Here is a 27,973-nt window from a genome sequence, read left to right as displayed (position 1 = left end):
AAGGTCTTCTGTCCCTAGACTTACACACTACTTAAACTACACTACTGACCATTAAAATTGCTACACCAAGAAGAAATGCAGATGATAAACGGATATTCATTGGGCAAATATATTATACTAGAACTGACATTTGATTACATTTTTACGCAACTTGGGTGCATAGACTCTGAGAAATCAGTACCCAGAACAACCACCTCTGGCCATAATAACGGCCTTCATACGCCTGGGCATTCAGTCAAACAGAGCTTGGATGGCGTGTACAGGTACAGATGCCCATGCAGCTTCAACACGATACCACAGTTCATCAAGAGTAGTGACTGGCGTATTGTGACGGGCCAGTTGCTCGGCCACCATTGACCAGACGTTTTCAATTGGTGAGAGATCTGGAGAATGTGCTTGCCAGGGCAGCAGTCGAACATTTTCTGTATCCAGAAAGGCCCGTACAGGACCTGCAACATGCAGTCGTGCATTATCCTGCAGAAATGTAGGTTTCGCAGGGATCGAATGAAGGGTAGGGCCACGGGTCGTAACACATCTGAAATGTAACGTCCACTGTTCAAAGTGCCGTCAGTGCGAAAAAGAGGTGACCCAGACGTGTAACCAATGGCACCCCATACCATTACGCCTGTGATACGCCAGTATGGCGATGAGGAATACACGGTTCCAATGTGCGTACACCGCGATGTCGCCAAACACGGATGCGACCATCATGATGCTGTAAACAGAACCTGGATTCATCCGAAAAAACGACGTTTTGCCATTCGTGCGCCCAGGTTCGTCGTTGAGTACACCATGGCAGGCGCTCCTGTCTGTGATGCAGCGTCAGGGGTAACTACAGCGATGGTCTCCGAGCTGATAGAGTATGCTGCTGCAAACGTCGTCGAACTGTTCGTGCAGATGGTTGTTGTCTTGCAGACGCCCCCATCTATTGACTCAGGGATCGCGACGTGGCTGCACGATCCGTTACAGCCATGCGGATAAGATGCCTGTCATCTCGACTGCTAGTGATACGAGGCCGTTGGGATCCAGCACGGCGTTTCGTATTACCCTCCTGAACACACCGATTCCATATTTCATCTAACAGTCGACCAACGCGAGCAGCAATGTTGCGATACGATAGACCGCAATCGCGATAGGCTACAATCCGACCTTTATCAAAGTCGGAAATGTGATGGTACGCATTTCTCCTCCTTACACGAGGCATCACAACAGCGTTTCAGCAGGCAACGACGGTCAACTGCCGTTTGTGTATGAGAAATCGGTTGGAAACTTTCCTCATGTCAGCACGTTGTAGGTGTCGCCACCGGCGCCAACCTTGTGTGAGTGCTCTGAAAAGCTAATGATTTGCATATCACAGCATCTTCCTGTCGGTTAAATTTCGCGTCTGAAGCACGTCACCTTCGTGATGTAGCAATTTTAATGGCCAGTAGTGTAACTTATTCTGAGAACAACACAGATATGCATGCCCGAGGAGGACTCGAACCTCCGGTGGGAGGGGCCGCGCAATCCGTGACGTGGCGCCTCAGACCACACGGCGAACCGTCGTCTTGACGAATGCTAGCCACTGCGCCATCTCGCTCGGTAGAATTAATCTGGGCCGATAGTAAATATTTTCGTTTCAATTTGCTGAGCAGAAATTCGGGAATTCGCCTCGAGTGCTGCACCTTGATGAGGATGCTTAGAATGGGGCAGCGACCGCTAGGGTGATTTTTCATCACACCACGAAAACTCCGAGGCACGGATGAAAGGGAAGTTTCAGTATCTGAATAAACTTGTCGACTCTCTTCCTCGTGGAACTGAGGCAGTTTCAAGGCCAGAGGCGGTGTTACTCGCTGCCATAATTCGCGCAGGGCGTGACAAATTTTTTGTGCTGCGCGCTTACGTAAACAGCCGCCTTTTAGAACCGGAGCAGTGAAACGAGAGCGCCAGTGTTTTCAGTTTACAGATGAGAGTGCCTGGACCGGCCGGACAGCAGCTTTTGTAGACACTCTCGCTTTTGCGAGACAAAGACAGCGGCCTCGGCCCGGTGCCCCAGTAAGGGGGCGGGCAGGCTGCGGCAGGAGACGCCGCAAAGCGCGCCGCGGCTGCGGGGTGCCGCGCTGCAAAGGCGCCGCCGCGGCGCGCCGTGGGACAGCCTGAGCCGCGGAGCTGGACCGCTGTTTGGGTGGCCGGGCGGCCCGGCCCACGCGTCGGTGCGGCCGCCTTCTTTGCGGACTGCGCCCCCGGGACCTGCCGCCGCCCTCGAGTGTCACGCGTCCCACCACCATCCATTACCATCCACGGGGCTTTGTTATGCTTCGCGGAACACTGGGTGGAATGTTACTGTGGAAAACGCAGCACTCGTTCTGGAGATCTTCACTACCTAATGGTACGGCTGATGAGAGGTAAACAAAGATTCAAACTACGACATCTATACTCCCATCAGAATAACAAAGTAATTGACAGTAGAGCATGGCAGAGGGCGAGACTGTCGATTAATGTTTGTCTGCGGTAGAAAGATCCGTGAGTTTTCCTTCTGGATGCCTTCACACTTGCCGTATTGGGTTTGCTTAGCTTAGTGATAACCGTCGCATCACTTGCATGCGCACTTTTCTAATTAGTTTAGGACATTTTGTCGTGTAAAATAAACACACCCCAAGAAAACCAACTTAAACAACGAAAATGAATCAAGAATGTTTACGTGACCGGTCTCAAACGTGGTCTGCAACTGACTGTGGCAACTGGCACCTGAGTTAGCAGAGCGTTATGACAACAAAGAACAGAAGCGACTGATTGGTTGTTGCTTCGGTAGCTGTCGCGCAAACAATTAGCTGTCAATTACTTTGCTGTTCTGATCCAGGTACACGAGATGAATACAGGGGCATAATTTCTCACAGCTCCGTAAAACTTCTGAAATGCAAAGATAAAAAAAAAAATGGTTCAAATGGCTCTGAACACTATGGGACTTAACATCTGAGGTCATCAGTCGCCTAGAACTTAGAATTGCTTAAACCTAACTAACCTAAGGACATCACACACATCCATACACGAGGCAGGATTCGAACCGGCGACCGTAGTGGTCGCGCGGTTCCAGACTGTAGCGCCTAGAACCGCTCGGCCACTCTGGCAGGCGAAATGCAAAGTTGTTCATTTCTATAAATGAGAAATGTAGTACATGTAAATCTGTATATACAAGCCTGCTGTCCTGTTCACACATAACTGCCTGTCAGAGGGTTCATCGTATCACTGTTTCTCTACCATTTCACTCTCCCACAGCGCACGGCATAACCAACTCTTAAATCTTTCTGCACGAGCCCTGATTTCTCTTTATTTTACTACGTTGGTCATTTTTCCCTATGTAGGTGGGCGTCAACAAATTATTCTCGCTTTCAGAGGAGAAAGCTGCAGATACAGATTTAGTGAAAAGATTTCGCAGCTACGAAAAACGTCTTTGTCTTAATGATTGCCGCCCCATCTCATGCATCATACCCGTGACACTCTCTCCCCTATTTTCCAATAGTACAAAACGAGCTTCCCTTCCCTCAACTTTTTCGATGTCGTCTGTCAGTTCTATCTGGGAAGTATCTCATGACGGACGGCGTCACTCTAGCAGATGACGGACAAGCGTAGTATAGGTAGTCTCTTTATTGGTTTTGCTGCATCTTCTGAGTATTCTGTCAATAAACAGCAGTCTTTCCTTGCCTTTCCCCACAACACTATCTATGTCACAGTTACAAGTTCAGTTATTCGTAAATGTTACGCAAATGACTACAATGTCAACGAGTCATAACTGAAATCTCTCGACGCATACAAATACCTGCGCATATCAATTTGCACGGAAGTGATTACGTAGGCTTAGTCGCAGGTATAGCACTGGCATATTAGATACTGGCAAAATACAATCAGTATACACCTGCCGGAGTGGCCGAGCGGTTCTAGGCACTACAGTCTGGAACCGCGCGACCGCTACGGTCGCAGGTTCGAATCCTGCCTCGGGCATGGGTTAGTTAGGTTAGTTAGTTAGTTAGGTTAGTTAGGTTTAACTAGGTCTAAGTTCTAGGGGACTGATGACCTTACAAAACACTGCTGTGACTCATCCTGGAATATTGTTCCAGTATTTCTTTTTATTACTTTTTTAACATCTCAGTTGCAGATGGACACAAATGATTATTAGTTTCGAACACTTAATCTTCAGAACTGATTAATCGTGGTTTGTGAAAAGTCACAAATGTCTGTAGAAGAGCTACAGAACAGTAGCAATAGCTCTATACCAGACTTGTAACAGCATTCAGCATTATGCAACATATTACTAATCCCATTCTGTGTCGTACGGATCCATATGTCATAGCAAGGATGACGGGAAAAAGGGGGGCCGGTGGTGGTATGAGGGGTGAGTGATAGGTAACTAATATTGTTCGGTATTAAAATGAAACGAAGGTATCCTCTAAAACAAACACAATAATTCATTTGAACATGCTAAACTAGTTGGATGAATGCCCTTAGTATTCATAAGGGACATATTGTTGAAAATTAATCATTAATAAACAAATTAAAACATTGTTCTTTCATATATGCTGGGCGCTATTTTTCCCCTTTATTGCAATCGCTCGTTTATTAGGACGTGGCTGATAAGTTGCCGATTTTCAGCTGAGAGCATTTATGAAATACACGAACATAGCTTGCAAAAAAACTTTAAAAAGTAAAATGTACATGTTCTTGAAATTAATTGCAACGGGTGGTTATATATGGATCATTTTAAGTAAAATACGTACATCTTTTTTCTAAAATACAGTCAGTTGACGATAGTTTTTATAAAAACGTAACAATTCACTTTATTGGAATGACACGAAAATAAGCTATAGGTGGGGATGGTTATTGCAGGGACAGTGTTTTGGAAATGATGTGGGATGGAGGAATGGGAGGAGGAGGAGGAGGAGGACGAGCCAGAACCAAGCGTTTAGAAAGGGAGAGGAATGTAGGGCGAGGGGGCTTGCGAGCGAAGAGGAACCCTCACAATTTGGGAAATAACAACATGCTGTTCAGCCGGAAGGATTGGTAGCTCTCTGAAGGGATTTTGTGCTCAGGTACGGAATGACTGCAGCAAGTGCGGAGGCGGCTAAGCAAATATTCTTCCCGCGTTCCATGTTGTTGTTGTTGTGGTCTTCAGTCCTGAGACTGGTTTGATGCAGCTCTCCATGCTACTCTTTCCTGTGCAAGCTTCTTCATCTCCCAGTACCTACTGCAATACTGCAACCTACATCCTTCTGAATATGCTTAGTGTATTCATCTCATGGTCTCCCTCTACGATTTTTACCCTCCACGCTGCCCTCCAATACTAATCTGGTGATCCCTTGATGCCTCAGAACATGTCCTACCAACGAATCCCTTCTTCTAGTCAAGTTGTGGCACAAACTTCTCTTCTCCCCAATCCTAGGCAACACTTCCTCATTAGTTATGTGATCTACCCATCTAATCTTAGCATTCTTCTGTAGCATCACATTTCGAAAGATTCTATTCTCTTCTTGTCCAAAATATTTATCGTCCATGTTTCACTTCCATTCATGGCTACACTCCATACAAATACTTTCAGAAACGACTTCCTGACACTTAAATCTATACATGATGTTAACAAATTTCTCTTCTTCAGAAATGCTTTCCTTGCCATTGCCAGTCTACATTTTATATCCTCTCTACTTCGACCATCATCAGTTATTTTGCTCCCTAAATAGCAAAACTCCTTTACTACTTTAAGTGTCTCATCTCCGAATCTAATTCCCTCTGCATCATCCGACTTAATTCGACTACATTCAATTATCCTCGTTTTGCTTTTGTTGATGTTCATCTTATATCCTCCTTTCAAGACACTGTCCATTCCGTTCAACTGCTCTTCCAAGTCCTTTGCTGTCTCTGACAGAATTACAATGTCATCGGCGAACCTCAAAGTTTTTATTTCTTCTCCACGGATTTTAATACCTACTCCGAATTTTTCTTTTGTTTCCTTCACTGCTTGCTCAATATAGAGATTGAATAATATCGGGGAGAGGCTAAAACCCTGTCTCACTCCCTTCCCAACCACTGCTTCCCTTTCATGTCCCTCGACTCTTATAACTGCCATCTGGTTTCTGTACAAATTGTAAATAGCTTTTCGCTCCCTGTATTTTACCCCTACCACCTTCAGAATTTGAAAGAGAGTATTCCAGTCAACATTGTCAAAAGCTTTCTCTAAGTCTACAAATGCTAGAAACGTTGGTTTGCCTTTCCTTAATCTTTCTTCTAAGATAAGTCGTAGGGTCAGTATTGCCTCACGTGTTCCGATATTTCTACGGAATACAAACTGATCTTCCCCGAGGTCAGCTTCTACTAGCTTTCCCATTCGTCTTTAGAGAATTCGTGTTAGTATTTTGCAGCTGTGACGTATTAAACTCATAGTTCAGTGATTTTCACATCTGTCAACACCTGATGCAAATGTAATGGGTAGAAGCTCTGATAAACGGTACAATATAAATTACCATCTGCCCTGGACTTCACAATAATCTGCATAGTTCTAGGTGTAGTAATTCTATACGGACAAATTAAGCAGAAGACGACTAACAGCAGAATGTAAATGGAGGAAAAAACACTCCAACACTTTTTGTTGTATTCACATCGATGCGCAGAGCAGCAGCATGCAGCCACCAGGGTGTAGCAGTAGCAGATACGACGTTCAGTGAACGTGGCAAGCGTTTCGTGTTATGCAAGAACGATTCGAGCAGAATTCCAGAAGAAAACACTTGTGTTCAACAGTATCAAGACGTAGCTTAGTATGCGAAATTTAGTAAGTCAGCCGAGTGCCACGTCCAGTTCCAAATGACGAAACGGATAGAGGAGGTTTCCAGCGTAGCACCAAGTAGTCCACCACAAGAGCAAATTGGGAGAGCGGCATATCGCAGGCGTCCTCATGGAGAAACTAAAATGAGGCGTACAGAATTCAGCTTCATCAAAACTGTAATACCAAGGAAAGACGGAAATGACTTCTTTCTCTGTCTGGTTACGTTGTTTTCATAGCAGTACTTCTGCCCTTTCTCCTCAAAAATTGTCACTCTTTTATTTCCTTCTTGAAACTGGTGGTATAAATGAGCCACTATGATTATTGGTAGTCACCCTCGATCTCGTTATAAGTATGTACATTCAGAATAGAGCTTCCTGTTGTGGAATACACGTATTTAAGAGAGAACCTAATGGTCACTGCCGTCGTTGCTGAATGACTGTAAACAATGTTTCCTACTTCATGTACATCTACCCTCCGCAAACCACATTACGGAGTATGGCGGAGGATACTTGTGGTACTATTATCTTTACTCCACTCTCATGTGCTGCTGACAAATGGCGCGTGGGAAGAACGCCTTCCGATAAACTTCCATATGATACCTAATTTCTCTAATTTTGTCGTTGTGATCATTTTGCTACATGTATGTGGGAGAAAGTAATACGTTTCTCGACTCTTCTTGGGATATAAATTCTCTATATTTCAGCAGTAAACCTCTCTTATAACATCTATCACTGGAATTTGATGAGCATCTTCGTAACACTCTCCTGCCGAGTAAATGATCCCGTGACAAAATACGTCAAATGGTTCAAATGGCTCTGAGCACTATGGGACTCAACTGCTGAGGTCATTAGTCCCCTAAAACTTAGAACTAGTTAAACCTAACTAACCTAAGGACATCACAAACATCCATGCCCGAGGCAGGATTCGAACCTGCGACCGTAGCGGTCTTGCGGTTCCAGACTGCAGCGCCTTTAACCGCACGGCCACTTCGGCCGGCCACAAAATACGTCAATTCTCATTGAATCTTCTCTATCTCTTCCATTAAATCTACGTAGTAATCTTAGCTTATTATCTTTCAGACAAAAAAACATAAATAAGCATTAACTACTTCTGCTAGAAGTGACGACACCACTGTAATGAAATAAATATATGAGAATTGGTCTACTTACAGTCAGTTGTGATTACGATTCCAAAATGATTCGTGAAGTAGTTTCGTTAGTTCGATACTCGCGACGATTGATAAGTGGAAGTATTCATTATAATGGGATGAGCTCAGATGACGGAAGCCAGCGTTTACGTTACTTGGAATAACGTTTCTGTCAAGAGTGCGTCTTACTGCTCAACGGTTCTCGTAGCTTCTACGTGTCCCGTGCGAGGTGGCGCAGTGATCTGCACACTGGGCTCGCATTCGGGTGGACGACGGTTCAAACCAGCTGCCGGTCATCCAGATTTAGGCTTTTTGTGATTTCCCTAAATCGCTTAAGGCAATTGCCGAAATGCCGGGATCTTTCCCTTGAAATGGTACGGCCTATTTCCTTCCCTGTGCTTCCTTAATCCGAGGTTTACTCTGTCTCTAATGACCTCGTTGTCGACGGGACGTTAGACACTAATCTCCTCCTCCTCCTCCTCCAGCTTTTATGTAACCCTCAAAAATACAAACATGTAAATCTGTCATTAACCCAAAGATTTATTTGATCACCGCAGTGTTTAACTAGGCATGGTTCTATTGGTATGGTTTTCTCCGATCTTTGAACTAACTTACACAGCAAGTAGCAGGGGAACCTACCGTTTAATGTCAAGTTGAACCACTGTTTAACTCTGCATTTCTCACATCAACAAATGTGACTAGAGGCGAGAGAAGTGATCAGTGACAGAGAAAAGCTTTAGGTATACTTGGTATCAAGTCGCAAACTTCTGGATCTCTAGTCTGGCACTTAATCACTAAGGCCAGTGCAATACTCCGAAAAATAATAAAGCATAAATACACAGAGTATATTTTAGAATCACATACTTAATAAAATGAGCTCTTAATACATTGCTCAAGTTATTACGTTATTATGTTTTTTCTTCATTTTTCCTTTAATCACACTTTCTCTAAACACGAGAAATGTAAGCCTTTGGTATAGTCTCCCATATTTTTCGGTATTAGCTTAGTTGTCTCCGTAATTTCTTCGTTACACTGTTCCTTTTTTAACCATATATTTATCATTATATTCATGATCTTAATGTTTCTCAATAAAATTTACATTATTCGTACTGTTTAATTCATTTTGCCTTCGTATAACGTCTCTTGTTACACACAATATCAGCACCAAACAGTCTGTTAGTTACCATGCCACCGTAATTTTTGTACAGCGTTGTTACAGTTCGTAACCAGAAAGGATGATTTATTTTTTCACATCAAGTCACAAAATTGATATTATCAAGACATAAAAAGTGATACGAATTTACCAAATGGTTTTGCTCTCGCAGTCGCATTACATTGCGTCGAATTACTGCCTACTCTAGTAGCCATCCAAGGTAGCAAACGAGACTTAACCTTAGGGAAGTCTTGAACTCCATTTGAGGATTTACATACATTTATTCGAAAAGTGGCTAATTCTGTAGTTAAATGAGGGTAGAAAGAGCTACCATAACTTCTGCACTACCATCCAATTGTTCTAGGACACTTGCGCAGCGTCCTCTAGTTATTACGTAGATGTTAGCTGTTGTCAGCATTTACAAGGCACTTATCAGTACGGAAAATTCGTGTGACATCCGAGGAAACTCTGAGTATCACCCTTCCATCAGATGAAATCGACTTTCCATACAAAGGGTTGGATCGCTACTTTTGATCCATTGCTTAGATTGCTGTTTCGTTCCTGAGTTCAAGTAATGATGCCACGTCTCACCCACAGTAATAAATCAGACTACAAAATGAGTTGAATTTTTTTAAAGCTGACGAACTATTTGCTTTCACATTTGCTTTTGCCGTGCATTGAAGAAATGCGCATCCATGCTTGACAAAACTTTCCCATAGTTAATTCTTCGTGTAGTATGTTAGGTGCTCTTCTTCTGATTTTTATGTTATTTCAGTAATTCCATACAGTTGGATTTGCTACACTTAAGATATCATCTCGATGTTTTCATCTGTAGTTTAAGATTTAGGATACCTTTTATGTCAGCCAACTTTGAGGGAATTACTGGTACATTTCTGTTCATTTGCCCATTTGTTAACTTTTGAAAGTAACGGAGCCAGTATTGTTAACTCTCTATTCACGAGAAATTGTCGAAAACAATGTTATGATCACATAATTTTCCATTTCACCTACTTCAAAAGAACACGCACGAAACTACTGTATTAAAACGCTGTAGCAACAAAACCTTTTCACAGATCAAGTTAACTTATGTTTGTGTGCAACAAGTACTAAAATAACAAAACGTATTTTCATTGCTATCAACACCGCTTTTAAACAGATTTAGAAATTTTGTTGTTGTCACTTCATTTTCCCTCGTTTGTTCAGTGAAGTACGATCGTTATTCTCGTGACTCTTGTAGACACTTACCAAGTAGCGGGTAAAATCCAGTTTCATTCTGATGACGGAGACGCTTCGTGCCGTGATACTCAACGAGACACACAGGCTCCAGGACGCCATCCTGGGCAGTGATCGCTTAGCCGTCGGCCACATACCACGCAGACTGGAGACTCCTTGGAGCTGAGAATCAGGCGCGCACACTTCACTCAATAGTACGATAGCATTCAAGACGTACTCACTGCGATTCAGGTGAGGCGACATGGGAGATCACCAAAGCGCCACCGTGTCTGCGGAGCCGCGGAGTGCTCCTCGGACCACTCTGATACCCGCCAGAAGTGTCGACAGGGTGCAGTGTTCGACTGTTCGACGGCGGATTCCTGCGTCATTCTCCGATGACTTAAGATGGCAGATAGATTGGAACCTCCCTTCAAGAAAAAATTAATGTGAGATGGAGGGCGGGAAACTTATGAGGCTGTTAACAACTTGGTAGCGATTTGGAAGCCAGAATCTATGATTTAACTCTTAATTTTCAAATGGGAGTATACTGTACAGAACAAGGCAAATGCTGGTGACAACACGTAAGGTCTACAGGATGTAATGAATTTATAGCACGTTGTAAGGTCGTTGTTATTCACTTCTCTCATTCTTCATGTACTTAAACCGTAATATGTACCGGAATACGAGCATAAGCATCAACAACACACTACATTGCGCCGCTTTTCGGCACGATTGTGTTCCGGCCGCGAGTGTTAAGGTCGATATTGGCCTCGCCAGATATACTGGGTCGCCGAGATGGCGGCGAGTGGCTCTCTGGCGACGAGGACTGGAGGGTTAGAGAGTACCGGACGAGAACGACAGAGCGGCAGATTGTTGGGGTGCGGATGGTCCGAATGGTGCATTAATAATTTTGGCACTTTGAGATAATGAACTGATGGTGAAACCGAGACTTTTGGGAATTCAGTGCGGTTGTGGAACGATAAGCCGTGGGCTCTGCAATTGTATGGACGCAATTTACGGCGAGCTGTGGACGATGTCGTTTGTGGGTGTTTTGCGACGGCAGATAAACAAGGTAGCGTGGGTCCAACGTGAATTTTTAAAGTAATTATTCTTGAGGCTGTATTTCAGATGTGCTGACAAATGCCGGCCGATCTGGCCGAGCGGTTCTAGGCGCTTCAGTCTGGAACGTCGCGGCTGCTACGGTCACAGGTTCGAATCCTGCCTCGGGCATGGATGTGTGTGATGTCCTTAGGTTAGTTAAGTTTAATTAGTTTTAAGTTCTAGAGAACTGATGACCTCAGATGTTAAGTCCCATAGCGCTAAGAGCCATTGGACCCATTGCTGACAAATTTGAATAGAAGATGATCGAATAAAATTGGCTCTCTTGAAATGCATGGTGACAGCCAAGTGCAACAGTTAGCACAGGGAATGCAGAGACCATGAGCAGAAACCTTTCCATTGAGTAACCGCAGAGCAACGGAACAAGCTAAATCGTGCTTTCGCCATTAAAATGTTTTAAACAACAATGATAGTTTGCAAATGACGAGAAGCTTTCTTCAACATCTGCTCGTTAGAGGCTCATGGCCCGATGGCCATGCAAAAGATAAATGCGATGAAAGAAATTTGTGACACAAAAGGACAGATCAGCTGGTTGTTGTTGTTGTGGTCTTCAGTCCTGAGACTGGTTTGATGCAGCTCTCCATGCTACTCTATCCTGTGCAAGCTTCTTCATCTCCCAGTACCTACTGCAACCTACATCCTTCTGAATCTGCTTAGTATATTCATCTCTTGGTCTCCCTCTACGATTTTTACCCTCCACGCTGCCCTCCAATACTAATCTGGTGATACCTTGATGCCTCAGAACATGTCCTACCAACGGATCCCTTCTTCTAGTCAAGTTGTGCCACAAACTCCTCTTCTCCCCAATTCTATTCAGTGCCTCCTCATTAGTTATATGATCCACCCATCTAATCATCAGCATTTTCTGTAGCACCACATTTGGAAAGCTTCTATTCTCTTCTTGTCCAAACTAGTTATCGTCCATTTTTCACTTCCATACATGGCTACGCTCCAAACAAATACTTACAGAAACGACTTCCTGACGCTTAAACCTATACTCGATGTTAACAAATTCCTCTTCTTCAGAAATGCTTTCCTTGCCATTGCCAGTCTACATTTTATATCCTCTCTACTTCGACCATCATCAGTTATTTTGCTCCCCAAATAGCAAAACTCATCTACTACTTTAAGTGTCTCATTTCCTAATCTAATTTCCTCACCATCAGCCGAGTTAACTCGACTACATTCCATTATCCTCGTTTTGCTTTTGTTGATGTTCATCTTATATCCTCCTTTCAAGACACTATCCATTCCGTTCAACTGCTCTTCCAACTCCTTTGCTGTCTCTGACAGAATTACAATGTCATCGGCGAACCTCAAAGTTTTTATTTCTCCTCCATGGATTTTCTTTTGTTTCCTTTACTGCTTGTTCAATATACAGATTGATTCGCATCGGGGAGAGGCTACAACCCTGTCTCACTCCCTTCCCAACCACTGCTTCCCTTTCATGTCCCTCGACTCGTATAACTGCCATCTGGTTTCTGTACAAATTGTAAATAGCATTTCGCTCCCTGTTTTTTACTCCTGCCTCCTTCAGAATTTGAAAGAGAGTATTCCAGTCAACATTGTCAAAAGCTTTCTCTAAGTCTACAAATGCTAGAAACGTTGGTTTGCCTTTCCTTAATCTTTCTTCTAAGATAAGTCGTAGGGTCAGTATTGCCTCACGTATTCCAATATTTCTACGGAATCCGAACTGATCTTCCCCGAGGTCAGCTTCTACCAGTTTTTCCATTCGTCTGTAAAGAATTCGCGTTAGTATTTTGCATCCGTGACTTATTAAACTGATTGTTCGGTAATTTTCACATCTGTCAGCACCTGCTTCCTTTGGGATTGGAATTATTATATTCTTCTTGAAGTCTGTGGGTATTTCGCCTGTCTCATACATCTTGCTCACCAGATGGTAGAGTTTGTCAGGACTGGCTCTCCCAAGACCGTCAGTAGTTCCAATGGAATGTTGTCTACTGCCGGGGCCTTGTTTCGACTCAGGTCTTTCAGTGCTCTGTCAAACTCTTCACGCAGTATCGTATCTCCCATTTCATCTTTGTCTACATCCTCTTCCATTTCCATAATATTGTCCACAAGTGCATCGCCCTTGTACAGACTCTCTATATACTCCTTCCACCTTTCTGCTTTCCTTTCTTTGCTTAGAACTGGGTTTCCATCAAAGCTCTTGATATTCATGCAAGTGGTTCTCCTTTCTCCAAAGGTCTTTTTAATTTTCCTGTAGGTAGTATCTATCTTACCCCTAGTGAGATAAGCCTCTACATCCTTACAATTGTCCTCTAGCCATACCTGCTTAGCAGTTTTGCACTTCCTGTCGATCTCATTTTTGAGACGTTTGTATTCCTTTTTGCCTGCATTTACTGCATTTTTATATTTTCTCCTTTCATCAATTAAATTCAATATTTCTTCTGTTACCCAAGGATTTCTGCTTGCCCTTGTCTTTTTACCTACTTGATCCTCTGCTGCCTTCACTACTTCATCCCTCAGAGCTACCCATTCTTCTTCTACTGTATTTCTTTCCCTCATTCCTGTCAATTGTTCCCTTATGCTCTCCCTGAAACTCCGTACAACCTCTGCTTTAGTCAGTTTATCCAGGTCCCATCTCCTTAAGTTCCCACCTTTTTGCAGTTTCTTCAGTTATAATCTACAGTTCATAACCAATAGATTGTGGTCAGAGTCCACATCTGCCCCTGGAAATGTCTTACAATTTAAAATCTGGTTCCTAAATCTATGTCTTACCATTATATAATCTGTCTGATACCTTTTGGTATCTCCAGGGTTCTTCCATGTATACAACCTTCTTTTATGATTCTTGAACCAAGTGTTAGCTATGATTTAGTTATGCTCTGTGCAAAATTCTACCAGGCGGCTTCCTCTTTCATTTCTTAGCCGCAATCCATATTCACCTACTACGTTTCCTTCTCTCCCTTTTCCTACTACCGAATTCCAGTCACCCATGATTATTAAATTTTTGTCTCCCTTCACTATCTGAATAATTTCTTTTATTTCATCATACATTTCTTCAATTTCTTCGTCATCTGCAGAGCTAGTTGGCATATAAATTTGTACTACTGTAGTAGGCGTGGGCTTCGTGTCTATCTTGGCCACAATAATACGTTCACTATGCTGTTTGTTGTAGCTTACCCGCACTCCTATTTTTTTATTCATTATTAAACCTACTCCTGCATTACCCCTATTTGATTTTGTATTTATAACCCTGTATTCGCCTGACCAAAAGTCTTTTTCCTCCTGCCACCGAACTTCACTAATTCCTACTATATCTAATTTAACCTATCCATTTCCATTTTTAAATTTTCTAATCTACCTGCTCGATTAAGGGATCTGACATTCCACGTTCCGATCCGTAGAACGCCAGTTTTCTATCTACTGATAACGACGTCCTCCTGAGTAGTCCCCGCCCGGAGATCCGAATGGGGGACCATTTTACTTCCGGAATATTTTACCCAAGAGGACGCCATCATCATTTAACGATACAGTAAAGCTGCATGCCCTCGGGGAAAATTACGGCTTTCAGCCGTTTGCAGTGCCAGCACAGCAAGGCCGTTTTGGTTAGTGTTACAAGGCCAGATCAGTCAATCATCCAGACTGTTGCCCCTGCAACTACTGAAAAGGCTGCTGCCCCTCTTCAGGAACCACACGTTTGTCTGGCTTCTCAACAGATAACCCTCCGTTGTGGTTGCACCTACGGTACAGCTATCTGTATCGCTGAGGCACGCAAGCCTCCCCACCAACGGCAAGGTCCATGGTTCTTGGGATTGGTGAGGGGTGGGGGGGAGAGATCAGCTCGTTGAAGACATTTATGTTTCACAATGAATAGTCAGTTTGGTTACGGAGGGTCTTGTGGAGGGTAAATATTGTATAGGGAGACCAAAGCTTGACTACAACAAGCACGTTCAAGGGGACGTAGGTTGCGGCAGTTAGGCACATATGCGGCTTGCGCAGGATGGACTGGAAGGGGGAGCTGCATAAAACGTCTTCGGAGAGTAGACCACAACGATAGATACATCTTACGAGATTAAGACATGGTAATGTAATTTCAGTGAGTGAATTTCCAAAAGCTTAACGATGTATCGAGAAAACACAACACCGTAATGTAAGCTTAGACGCTTCTAACTCTTCGGTAAAATTGCCTGCACAATCTTTGCGTCTATTGACTTATTTACATACTTCCATCTACATAAGACCATCATCATTAGAAGAAGTTCCTTCAAAGTATTCACTAATGTTTGTGTAAACAGTTACAACCAGAAAGCGTGGCCCAAATGTTTCCAAGCTGGTGTGAAAAAAATTGTGCCGGCAACGTGATTAAGACTGCAGGGATATGGTGTACATGTAGATCCACATCATTCACTGTTTTGTGACTAGAACGGTGCAGTGAAGATCCACGATAAAATTTGTAAACGTAAAAGGTTACAAATATATCTCGTAGATGCAAAGGAAGCAATAAAAGCAGTACAACATGTTCCAACGGGCAGCAAGATTGGTGTTTGAATAATGGGTTTGTCATTCAGTGACGTTTTGTATCTTTATCCGGCCGCGGTGGCCGTGCGGTTCTAGGCGCTACAGTCCGGAGCCGCGCTGCTGTTACGGTCGCAGGTTCGAATCCTGCCTAGGGCATGGCTGTGTGTGATGTCCTTAGGTTAGTTAGGTTTAAGTAGTTCTAAGTTCTAGGGGACTGATGACCACAGCAGTTGAGTCCTATAGTGCTCAGAGCCATTTCATTTCATTTTGTATCTTTCGGGATGTGCAGCTGAGGAGGAGACCCCGAGAGAAGAGCGCCATAGTCAGCGGCAAGCGGTACTAGACAGCAAGATGTGACCGCAACAGGGGATCCGCGCTGTCTTGTCAGTGATGTCGAAACAAGGCGTACAGCATCGTTCGCAGAGCTGCCTCAATGCTGGACCAATGCAGCGGGCGTAGACCCGCTCACGCCAACAGTTAGACACCGTCCACTGCGGGCTCTGTTGGTGAGTAGTATAGCGTTGCATCGGCTTTCATCGTTCAGAAACTACAAATTGTAACACAGATTCCTGGTCGCGACCATCGGCTCGTCCTCTGGCAACAGAGTCAGTTCCCGTTACCTTGTGAAAAGGGGTTTGTCCAGTTGGAAGCTGATAGAATGCTTTTTCCATAATCCTTCTAAATGGATTGTGGTCTGGGCTTGTTGAGCTCGTTTAAAAGGTGAAGTTTTTTGAGTTACTGTTCAAAATAATTGTTGAGAAGACCAGGCAGCAAGCAACTCTTCACCGACGAATTCTGTTAGTGGGAGCAGGAAATGACGAATGGGAATTGAGACTGAGTGACGGAAAGGTCTAAATGAAAAAACGAACTTCATGAAGGTGCTCGGAGCACAAAAAAAAAAAAAAAAAAAAAAAATCAGAGCCGGCCGACAAGCCTCGCAGATTGTCGGAAACATATCTTGTGTCCGCTGGGGTGGAGATGGTGTTTCGAATTGTACTTCTGATATCGATAGTTAGTGACCCTTAGTGGAACGCGAAGTAAGTTTTTCGATATGGAGAGGTTAAAAGAGTTTTTAAGTGCGTTTCCCGTACGTGGGCGTTGGATTTTCATTTTTTTTCATTTATCTAGGCGAATGTAGGCAGAGGCCTCATCACGGGTCCAGTAGCTACCTATGGTGGTGTTCAATGAACAAGACGGACTGGGTGGGGTTTGATATGAGACAGTAAAATTAATCTGTGTCTGTGGAAACTTGAAATGTGGTGTTTTTGTGTATCTACTGAACAGTTCAGTTTCAACTGTATACATCTCTTTTTTTTATTATTTTCCTGAAAGTAGTTAGGTTGTGATAATTGGCTCTGAGCACTATGGGACTTAACATCTATGGTCATCAGTCCCCTAGAACTTAGAACTACTCAAACCTAACTAACCTAAGGACAGCACACAACACCCAGCCATCACGAGGCAGAGAAAATCCCTGACCCCGCCGGGAATCGAACCCGGGAACCCGGGCGTGGGAAGCGAGAACGCTACCGCACGACCTCGGGATGCGGGCGAAGTGCGATAATTCATTTATTAATAGTATAGTAGCGAAGTCTACTTTAGCACCAGTCTTGCGTGTCAAAGCGCAGCTATAGACACTTATTTGAACTAGTCTGATAGTATAGTAGTACAGAGGACTAATTCTGGTCGTCCAACGGACGTTTACGAGTAAATTTTCAAAATGGCTCTGAGCGCTATGGGACTTAACATCTGTGGTCATCAGTCCCCTAGAACTTAGAACTACTTAAACCTAACTAACCTAAGGACATCACACACATCCATGCCCGAGGCAGGATTCGAACCTGCGACTGTAGCAGTCGCGCGGCTCCGGACTGAGCGCCTAGAACCGCTAGACCACCGCGGCCGGCGAGTAAATTTTCGTAATTTGTCTCGCGTGCCACGCACCGCTAACAGTACACCGACTGCGGCCCTGCGTCGGACTTGGCACGACGGCACTGGAGCTCCACTAACCGGAGAAAACAACGTTTCAAAATGTCTCACAGGAACCTCTCGAGTGCCAGGTTATGAAAGGCCAATGATGTTAATGGAATTCGACGCTAGCATTCAACCACAATATTGGCTGCTAATAGCAACAAGGGGCGGGACTGAAGGTATCGAGTCGTGAGTACAGCATGAGGCTACGGAGCGTGCTTAACGACTGAAAGTACTATTGAAACAGGTGTCGAGCTTGTAGATCTTATGTGTTGCTCAGGGAGCCACAAAGTCCGTCTCCACTGAAACATAGTACAGGACAACCGTTCTCGGAGGAGCGGATACTAAACATATTTACGTACATGCATCATCCGCAGCGTAGTAAAAAAACAAGTATGAACAGATTTCTAATAAGCCGCAGCAATATGACAGTGTAGTACATAAGAAAAACTACAGATTTTCAATGGAGAACAAGGCGCGCTTGTGGCGAAAACTTATTTTTGCGCGTTCCAAGGATTCTAGATACACTTTACAAGATGTGCATGTTAGTGATATAATACGTTACGTACATCAAATTGCGCGGGACGTACATTACAGTGATTTATAGTGAAGCAGTCGGTGGTTGCATAAGTTCAAACAGTGCTACAGAATAGGAAGACGTAAGATAACGTAGTTTCAAACAAAGGGTCATCTTGACAGTGCACAGCAAACTGCGGTTCAGCCTGAAAATTTGTAGATGAGAAAAATAAACTTATCGCATCGTTCAGAAAAGAACTTGTTTTCAGCTCCGACAAGTCGGTGTTTGAAGAGGAAATGCATACGAAAGGAACCATGGAAATTAGCTGTACCAAGAGAGTTGTATCAAGTTCAACTAACACCAACTCGTGTGCGTGATCCTGCAAGGGCAGTAGAAAAAATTTACCTTACAGCAAGTAAGAGTAAGATAATGGGCGCAACAGAACCACAACTATCGTATGAGCACTGCTTTTGGCCAATAACTGGTAAAAATAACTTGCTTCTGCGTGTTTCCTGGTCTGCTTATAAAAATAATTCTCCTTTAAAGCAGACTATCCTTCCTGGAAAGTGAGTGACATTGCAGTTCACACCACCTGGAACCACTGGACAAATTAAGCCTCTGGATGTTTGTTTTTCCCGTGACTATAAAATATATTACCGCACTATCTGCAGTTATGCCTTAAACCATATCCAGTTTCATGATAAGCTCAACGACAGACTGTTTCACATTCGGTTGCAAGCCATCACATGCCATCAGTTCTAATCATGTAGTTACACATATCATTATATTTGCATTCTTTAAGAGTGTACCTAGATGAACGTCCTACACGGTTCGTAACTTACAAGGAGATCGCCTTCGATTTTGGTGGTGCGAATCTTTGTAACCACTGTGGAGCCATTTTTGATTCGGTGTTCATGGCGCTAGGTAACGGTTTGTTTTCAACATTTCTTGTATATCGATTATGTTCGTTTTTGCTATATCCCGGCCGCGCGGAGTGGCCGCGTGGTATGAGACGTCATGTCACGGACTGCGCGGCCCCTCCCACCGGAGGTTCGAGTCCTCCCTCAGGCATGGGTGTGTGCGTTGTTCTTAGTATAAGTTAGTTTACGTAGCGTGTAAGTCTAGGGACCGATGACGTAAGCAGTTTGATCCCTTAGAATTCACACACGTTTGAACATTTGTTGTATCTCATAGAAGGCTGATCTCTGCACCTCCCATATACTCATTTCCTGTCGCTCTCCCGATGCACATGGTGAGTCATTAGCAGCTAACATTTTTCCTGCCATAGCTGTTAACACAACACTTTCAAATAAGCTTTGCTAAAGACTGAACTTGTCACCTGCACCTGACGGGATCCTTGTCAGACTAGGATGGCCACGTGGACGCCATCCCTGTCGTTCTACGTTGGAAAATTTGGTATTTTCAGTCTACTCGCTGTCCAACCTGTCCTACAGTCCCTGTTCCTTACATGTTAAACGGGGCAGCGTTATTGCAATCTGACAGGATACGTTCTAGAACTGAATGATGGGCAGCTTTTAATTCCGCATGCCTTATTTCTGAACACAATGGCCAACCGCATGCGCTGAAGATTGTGGAAGATTTCTTCCGAGCCCGTCGGTAACCACTGATTCCTGGATCCGCTCTTTCCCTAACATTTCGCCCATACTAGCTACAGGGGTGAACTAAAAAAAGGAAACACCATATACACAACACATTACCATACTAAATACGGTGTAGGAAAACCGTTGGCATTTAAAACAGTTTCCAGTTGCCTCGGAATGGATAAATAAAGGTTTTGTATGCTTTTAAAGGGAATTTTGTAGCATTCTTCCTGCAAAATAGTGGCAAGTTCAGGTAACGATATTGGAGGTGGATACCAATCATTCACCTTTCTGTCCAAAGTAGACCACAAAGCTCAATACTATTGATATCTGGAGATCGCGATGGCCATAGGAGATGCGACAATTCACCGTTATGGTGATGAAACCAGTCGTGGGTGACGCGCGCTGTGTGAAAAGGGGCCCTGTCGTCTTCGAACACAGCACCACCATTGGGAAACAAACATTGTACTGTGTGATGGACTTGATCAGCCAAAATGGTCACATAATACTTGGCAGTAATGCAACCTTGTAGAGTAATCATGCGAGCCCGGACCACAGCGATATGGCTGCCTAAATCGTCGCCGAACCCCGCCTTGTTTCACTCTCGAGACGTAAACTCAGTAAGAAATAAGAAGAAAGAAGACTCATGCGGCCAAATGACTTCCTTCCATTCCCGGGTTCGATTCCCGGCGGGGTCAGGGATTTTCTCTGCCTCGAGATGACTGGGTGTTGTGTGCTGTCCTTAGGTTAGTTAGGTTTAAGTAGTTCTAAGTTCTAGGGGACTGATAACCATAGATGTTAAGTCCCATAGCGCTCAGAGCCATTTGAACCATTTTTTTTGAACTTCCTTCCATTTTCCATAGTCCAGGTTTTATGTGATCGGCAGCACGTTTCCCTGCTACGGGCATTAGCATCACTAATGAGTGGTTTTCGAATTCCAGCTCTCCTCGCTTGTGTTGATTTGGTACTGATAAGGTTTGAAAGTGCGACTATGAATTCTGCAGCGGCTTTTCCAGCTTATGAAATGTATTCGAGAACTGCGAATATGGTGTTGCAATAGCTGTACAGGTTCTTATTCACACATATGGACAATTGTCCCGCCGCCCTGTCCGAGGCGCCTTGTCACGGTCCGCGCGGCTCCCCACGTCGGAGGTTGGAGTCCTCCCTCGGGAATATGTGTGTGTGTGTGTGTGTGTGTGTCGTCCTTAGCGTAAGTTAATTTAAGTTAGATTTAGTAAGCTTATGGATCGATGACCTCAGCAGTTTGGTCCCATAAGACCTTACCACAAATTTCCACTTTTCCGGACTGAGACTCGAACTCTTATTTCCCGTTGGTCGCGAACGCTCGCCTTAACCACGTCGGATATCCGAAAGTTTTATAGCTGTTCTGGTAGTGTATTTTTAACTTCCAAATACATTTCACGCTTTAATACGGCTACCGATCGTCAGTAGTGTCTCTTACTCCGGACATGCATGCATGTCCGAAGGATCATAGCATTGAACTATACAGACAGTATCAAATGCAGACTCGGCACTAATGTACTTTTGCATCTGTCGTCCTCTTATTTTTCGTCACAACCCTCTTCAATGACCATACATCACGATCACTCAAGACACACTTTCGTTCGCGTTGTGACTTAGCGGATAACGTTTTCCCGCTTTTCCTGTACGTGTTGGTTACGGAAGCAGCTACCGTACGAGCACCAACAATGTGTCACTTTCGAATTCACTTCTCTCCGACGTAATACAACGACGTAGAACGCACTTCTGCTCGCGACTGACAATTGTAGCGTATTGAGGTTGTTGCACGAGAGCTGTTCGTGGTCAAATACAATAGCGTAACCTGCAGCCTTGGCTAGAATATGCTTTTATGTTCAAGCATGCACTTCTCACGATGTTCCCGTATTTCTGTCCTACCGCTGTAACGGGAATATGGCCGGCCAGCAGCCTGCTCGTGACCGTCTTCAATCAACAACACTTGCTTTATGGACCGGCATAAAGATGATGTGGAAGGAGATACTGCAGACTCATATCTAGAGTAACGGACATCCAGTGTAAACTTCGACTTTGCGTCCTCCCATATCCACCATCCCTTTCCTTCTACCCCTCGCCCCAGTGCGGGCATCTCTCAGTTGTTTTATAAGAAAGGATAACAGTACAGCAGTCAGTCGCAATTCGATATGCTCTTTTTATTATTGTTTACACATCGAGATCCCAGCTATAAATAACACTGAACAACGAATTTGAAGTGAAAGTGTGTAAATTGCATGATTTTGGGTTAGTTGGGTTTATTTCAGTATAAAATGATTCAAAATCATCCTCTTCATACATATTTAGCTCTAGTTTTTCAAAAAAAGTAATTTACATTTTTGTATAAATAACTCACTAGCTAAATATGCATTCATGTTCCAAGATTCAGCAAAAAAATTTTTAAGTGAATAATTACTTGAATTGTGTTATCAATCCCAGTGCCATTCTGGAAGCACAAATGTAAAATATTAAGAAAAAATGAAGATAATATCACATGAATGAAAATACTTTGTAAGTCTACTTTGTACCAGAACTATGTAAAGCACAAAAGTAAATATATGAAGTAACTGGTCACAAATGTATATAAAGGATTACAAATGTTAAATGTCCATATGTAAAGTATATACAGTCACATATTTTGTTCAGAGATAAATTCAGAAAATGGCCGTTTCGCTTGGCTTGCCGTTTATAAACATACTCGGGAACATCCCTTATGACTGTCTAGCAGTAATTTACTAAAATAGTAGGGTTCCACTTTCCGGCATACCTCTTCTCAAATGTGGCAATATTTTGATGAAATCGCTCCCCATGTTCATCACTTACTGCATCACAATCTTTGGGGAAGAAGTCAACATGACTATGTAAGAAATGCATTTTCAATGACATGTTGCAATCAAGTTTTTCATAAGATGTCAATATGTTATCTACAATTCCTTGTAATTTATTGCTCGTTTGTTCCCTAAGAAATGTAAACAGACTATCTTGAAACATTTCCATGCATGCTTCTCATCAGTTTGTATGATTCCATCAAAAGTGTGGTCTCCAAAAAGCTCTCGAATCTGTGGGCCTACGAAGATGCCCTCCTTTACTTTGGCATCACTTAAGTAAGCAAATTTTTGCCTTAAGTACTTAAACGCGTCACCATCTTTGTTCATTCTCCTAACAAAGTTTTTTATGAGACCCAACTTGGTGTGCAATGGCGGGAGCAGAATTTTTTTAGGGTCTACTAGAGGTTCACTCTTTATGTTCTTTACACCTGGTTGAAGAGATTTTCTAGTGGGCCATTCATGTTTACTGTAATGAGAATCACGAGCTCGGCTATCCTATTCATAGAGAAAGCAGCAATATTTAGTATACCCTAACTGCATACCTAATAGCAGTGCAACCACTTTCAAGTCACCACAGATCTGCCATTGAGAGTCATTATACTTGATGGCTTCCAGTAAAATTTTCATGTTTTGGTGACTCTTTCATATGCACACTATGCCTAACTGGAATAGAAGGAAGCTCATTACCAATATGTGAAAGCACTGCTTTTAAGCTCAACTTTGACGAATCGATAAAGAGTCTCCACTCATCACGGTCGTAAGAGCCTTCATTAGACCATTTATGTCTACATATGCCACAAGATTGTCTTGCATGTTAAAAAAAGGAGGGAATTGTTGCTCTCTTGTGCGGTAGAAGGAAACATGTACACAACAGATGCGCAAAAATTATTGCATGCATTAATAAAGTCATTGAAGCTGAAGAAGAGGGAGACAAAAAGATCACTAAAATTGCTATAAAAATGTTTATATCCAAAATATTGCACAAAGTGAGACCAGGGACAATAATATAATCCATTATTACTAGTTATTATAACTTTGACAAACCAATATAATACTTGATTTTAAACTTATCATAAAAATCCGTATATAATTATCTCATCGTAAGAAAACAGTGTAAAAGGAAAACTAGAGCTAATTTTAAATTGTCTTTCTGATATTCACGATCAGCATATTAGAATAGATTTACATTTTCATTGTAATCATCTTCAGTGCGTAGGAGTTTCCTCCTGCTTGTACGCCAGTAAAATCATATGGTGACATGTACTACTGGGATTTTATTGGACTGTAAATCATTCAAATGCACTGAAAATGGCTACTTATAGTTGAAATCTAGATGTGCAAGAATAATAAAAAAAACAGGGTGATTGCGAGTGATTACAGTATTTCTATCCTTCCTCATAATAATATACGTGTAGTTGCTGTGCAGAACGTTTCCGTATGGAGTAGAAGTTATTCTCAATAGTTTGTTCAATCCTCATTGCTGCTTAGTCTCTTTATTCTTCTATTCAGATCAATATTACTTTACAATGGCGCGAGAATACACATTTCAGTAATGGTTGTTTATACACCGAAGCGCCAAAGAAACTGGTATAGGCATGCGTATTCAAATGCAGAGATATGTATACAGGCAGAATACGGTGCTGCGGTCGGTAACACCTGTATAAGACAACTGTCTCACGTAGTTGTTAGATCGGCTACTGCTGCTACAATGGCAGGTCATCACGATTTAAGTGAGTTAGAACGTGGTGTTATAGTCGGCGCACAAGCGATGGGACACAGCATCTCCGAGGTAGCGAGTAAGTGGGAATTTTCCCGCATGACCATTTCACGAGTGTACCGTGAATATCATGAATCTGGTAAATCATGTATCGACATCGCTGCAACCGGAAAAACATCCTGCAAGAACGGGACAAATGACGACAGAAGATAATTGTTTAACGTGACAGAAGTGCAACACTTCAGCAAACTGCTGCAGGTTTCAATACTGGGCCATCAACAAGTATCAGTATCCGAACTATTCAAACGAAACATCATCAATGTGGGCCGGCCGAGGTGGCTGAGCGGTTCTAGGCGCTACAGTCTGGAACCGCGCGACCGCTACGGTCGCAGGTTAGACTCCTGCTTCTGGCGTGGATGTGTGTGCTGTCCTTAGGTTAGTTAGGTTTAAGTAGTTCTAAGTTCTAGGGGACTGATGACCTCAGAAGTTAACTCCCACAGTGCTCAGAGCCATTTTTTGTTGACGACGGGAAACTTGTTGCATGGTCGGACGAGTCTCCTTCCAAATTGTATCGAGCGGTTGGACGTGTACGCGTATGGAAACAACTTCACGAATCCATGGACCCTGCATATCAGCAGGAGGCGGCTCTGTAATGGTGTGAGGCGTGTGCAATTGGAGTGATATGGGACACCTGATACGTCTAGATACGACTCTGACAGGTGACATGTACGTAAGCACAGTGCCTGATCACCTGTATCCATTCATGTCCATTGTGCATTCCGATGGACTTTGGCAATTCCAGCAGGACAATGCGAAGCCCGGCACGTCCAGAACAGCTACACGGTGGCTCCAGAAACACTCTTCTCAATTTAAACACTTCCACTGGCCACCAAACTCCCCAGACATGAACATTATGGAGCATATCTGGGATGCCTTGCATCGTGTTGTTCAGAAGAGATCTGCACCCCCTCGTACTCCTACGGATTTATGGACAGTATTCATGGTGTCAGTTCCCTCCAGCACTGCTTCAGACATTATTCGAGCCCATGTCACATCGTGTTGCGACATTTCTGCGCGCTCACGAGGGCTCTATACGACATTAGGCAGGTGTACATGTTTTTTAGGCTCTTCAGTATATAACACAATTCATAACATGGAATAAGCACCGCCCAAAGTTGCATTACTTGTAACTACAAGGCATTTCTTTTCAACTACCACATTTTAGATCAATGTAAAGTCCTAAGAAAGCTTGCAACAAACGCAAAATACGCTCTTTACAGTTTCGTTGCGTTGACTCACTAGGAATAAGTGCGCTTTTTCTACAATAACAAACAAGCGTTTTCGTATCAGGGCAAGGTACATCTTACAGAACTCTTGCCGAACACAGTCCAGTAAGAACCTCTTCAAGCTTCATTTTTATGCTTCTAAGGCCATTTCCTGTTTTAGTGCTCTCCAGTCAGTTCTGTTCTTCATCTGCTATCACTACTACTACTACTAGTAATACTACTACTAGGTACTGTTACGGCCACTGATTCTTTCGGTTCCTGATTCGCTCCCTTCTTTCCCCTTTTTGCTGTTACACTTCCTCATTTTTATGACTGTCGCAAAATTGCAGCCCCATGGAAACGGTGCCGAGGGGAACGCGCGCTAGCTGCCATACCCTAACTATGCCACCGTATTTAGGTCTTCTTACAACTCATGTTAGAGCGTTACGGTGCTCTAATTGCATCATTTGGGAGCTTAACATCCTACTGAATTTTCCACTGTGCTATTGTATTCTCAAGCAGTGGTGGTGGTCTTTCCAGACCCTTCTATTTTAGTTTTGCATTTTTCATAAACTTTGGTGGGAATGTCATAAGTAAGATATATAGTTAGTTCCGTGGGACCGCCTTCCACGAGCTGTTTTAAGCCACCAAGTTTGTAATGTATCAGGAGGTACGCAAATTTTCAGTAATGAAGATGGCGATCAGTATATTTTGATATTTTTACGATAAAGTTTCCAATTACACGACACTTTTGCTAACAAAAGTAATTATACAACTTTTCTACGGTTCGGATTCTACAGAAGCATTTCTTTTGGGAATACTGTTTTTCATAATGCATGGAATAATATATTCCAAAAAAGGTTCGTCACATCGTTTATTAGAAACAGAAGTGGTCCTTAAAACACATATAAAACTTTGATTTAATCTTTCGATTTAGTGTAAAGTGCAAATTTGGTAGCGGTGAACCTTTAATTTAAAAATACTCAGATAGAAGTTTATTTTTGGAAAGGTAAGTATTTTATACCTGGATAAAATACGACAATTTATTCTCGAGAAAAACATATTAAAATAAAATTCCTAAAAGCCATAACGTAAACAAACCAACAGAATCTCGAAAATTATATCTCAAACCCGTAATCAGTTTTGATAATATTAACTTTTGTGTTAAAATATTAAAATAGTAGAACCTAAAATTGAAATATTTCTTTACACCTAAGGTCTTAATTGGAAAGTACAGTGATTAGAAAAGTTCAAGCTTCGAAAAGTTTCTGACGCACGTAGGAAAATTATGTAAAGATGCAAAGGCTGCGAACCTGCAAGAGATGTCTTCTTGCATTTCAGAGCTTAGGTTCCGTATTTTATAAGTTGAGTCTGACTTTAGTACACAGTGCAATCTGATGTGATCTGAATGTTATTTGGAAATGAGTTTCTAAATATTGTGAAAGATTGTAAACAGAAATATGGAAGTAAATAAGGAGGAAAGAGAAGCAATAGTCTTCCATTTTAAAGAACATCAGACCAAGTCTATTGCAAAATGACACCAGTACTCTATTACAGACTGTCTAAAAAATTATGTAAATTCATTTACAATTTGTAAATCTTCTTTCTTAATTGAATTCATAAATTAGAACTATAGTACTATTACTACCACAAAGTTCACCCACGTCGTTTGTGCTGGTTAATGCAAATTGTGAAATGAACATGGCAACATATTAGGAGTCATTAGTGTTATCCACGAATGTGTTGCATATTTCAGATGAAGAGTTTTCAGTGTTACTGCTAATCTGGGAAGGAATGTAACAACCTGCACGCCGCTTCTTCGTCGGTGGGCCGGAGCGTCCGTTCCTTGTCCACTTGCGCCCTCGGCCGAAAGAAGTCCCAGGCAGGACCGTCCCGTATGTGGGTCAGTCGGTTCCAAGTCCGGGAGCCGGCGGGCGGGAACTCCGGCGAAACCCGAGCTGCGTGCGGTAAGCTCAAACATGCGCCCGTCTCCACCTGTCCTTGTCCCTGCTCCTGTTCTCGCTGCTACCGTGGCCTCCCGACTTGTAACCATGTTCCCGGAGCGAGAGACATCCACTCGTTAGACGGCCCGTTACGCGCCTCATTGCACGTACAAACCTTCCTAGAAGAGCTCTCTGCGA

This window comes from Schistocerca piceifrons, chromosome 2 (genome assembly GCF_021461385.2).
Source record: "Schistocerca piceifrons isolate TAMUIC-IGC-003096 chromosome 2, iqSchPice1.1, whole genome shotgun sequence".
Taxonomy (NCBI): Eukaryota; Metazoa; Arthropoda; class Insecta; order Orthoptera; family Acrididae; genus Schistocerca; species Schistocerca piceifrons.
The sequence above is the reverse complement of the archived record's forward strand: the minus strand, read 5'-3'. Positions refer to the sequence as shown.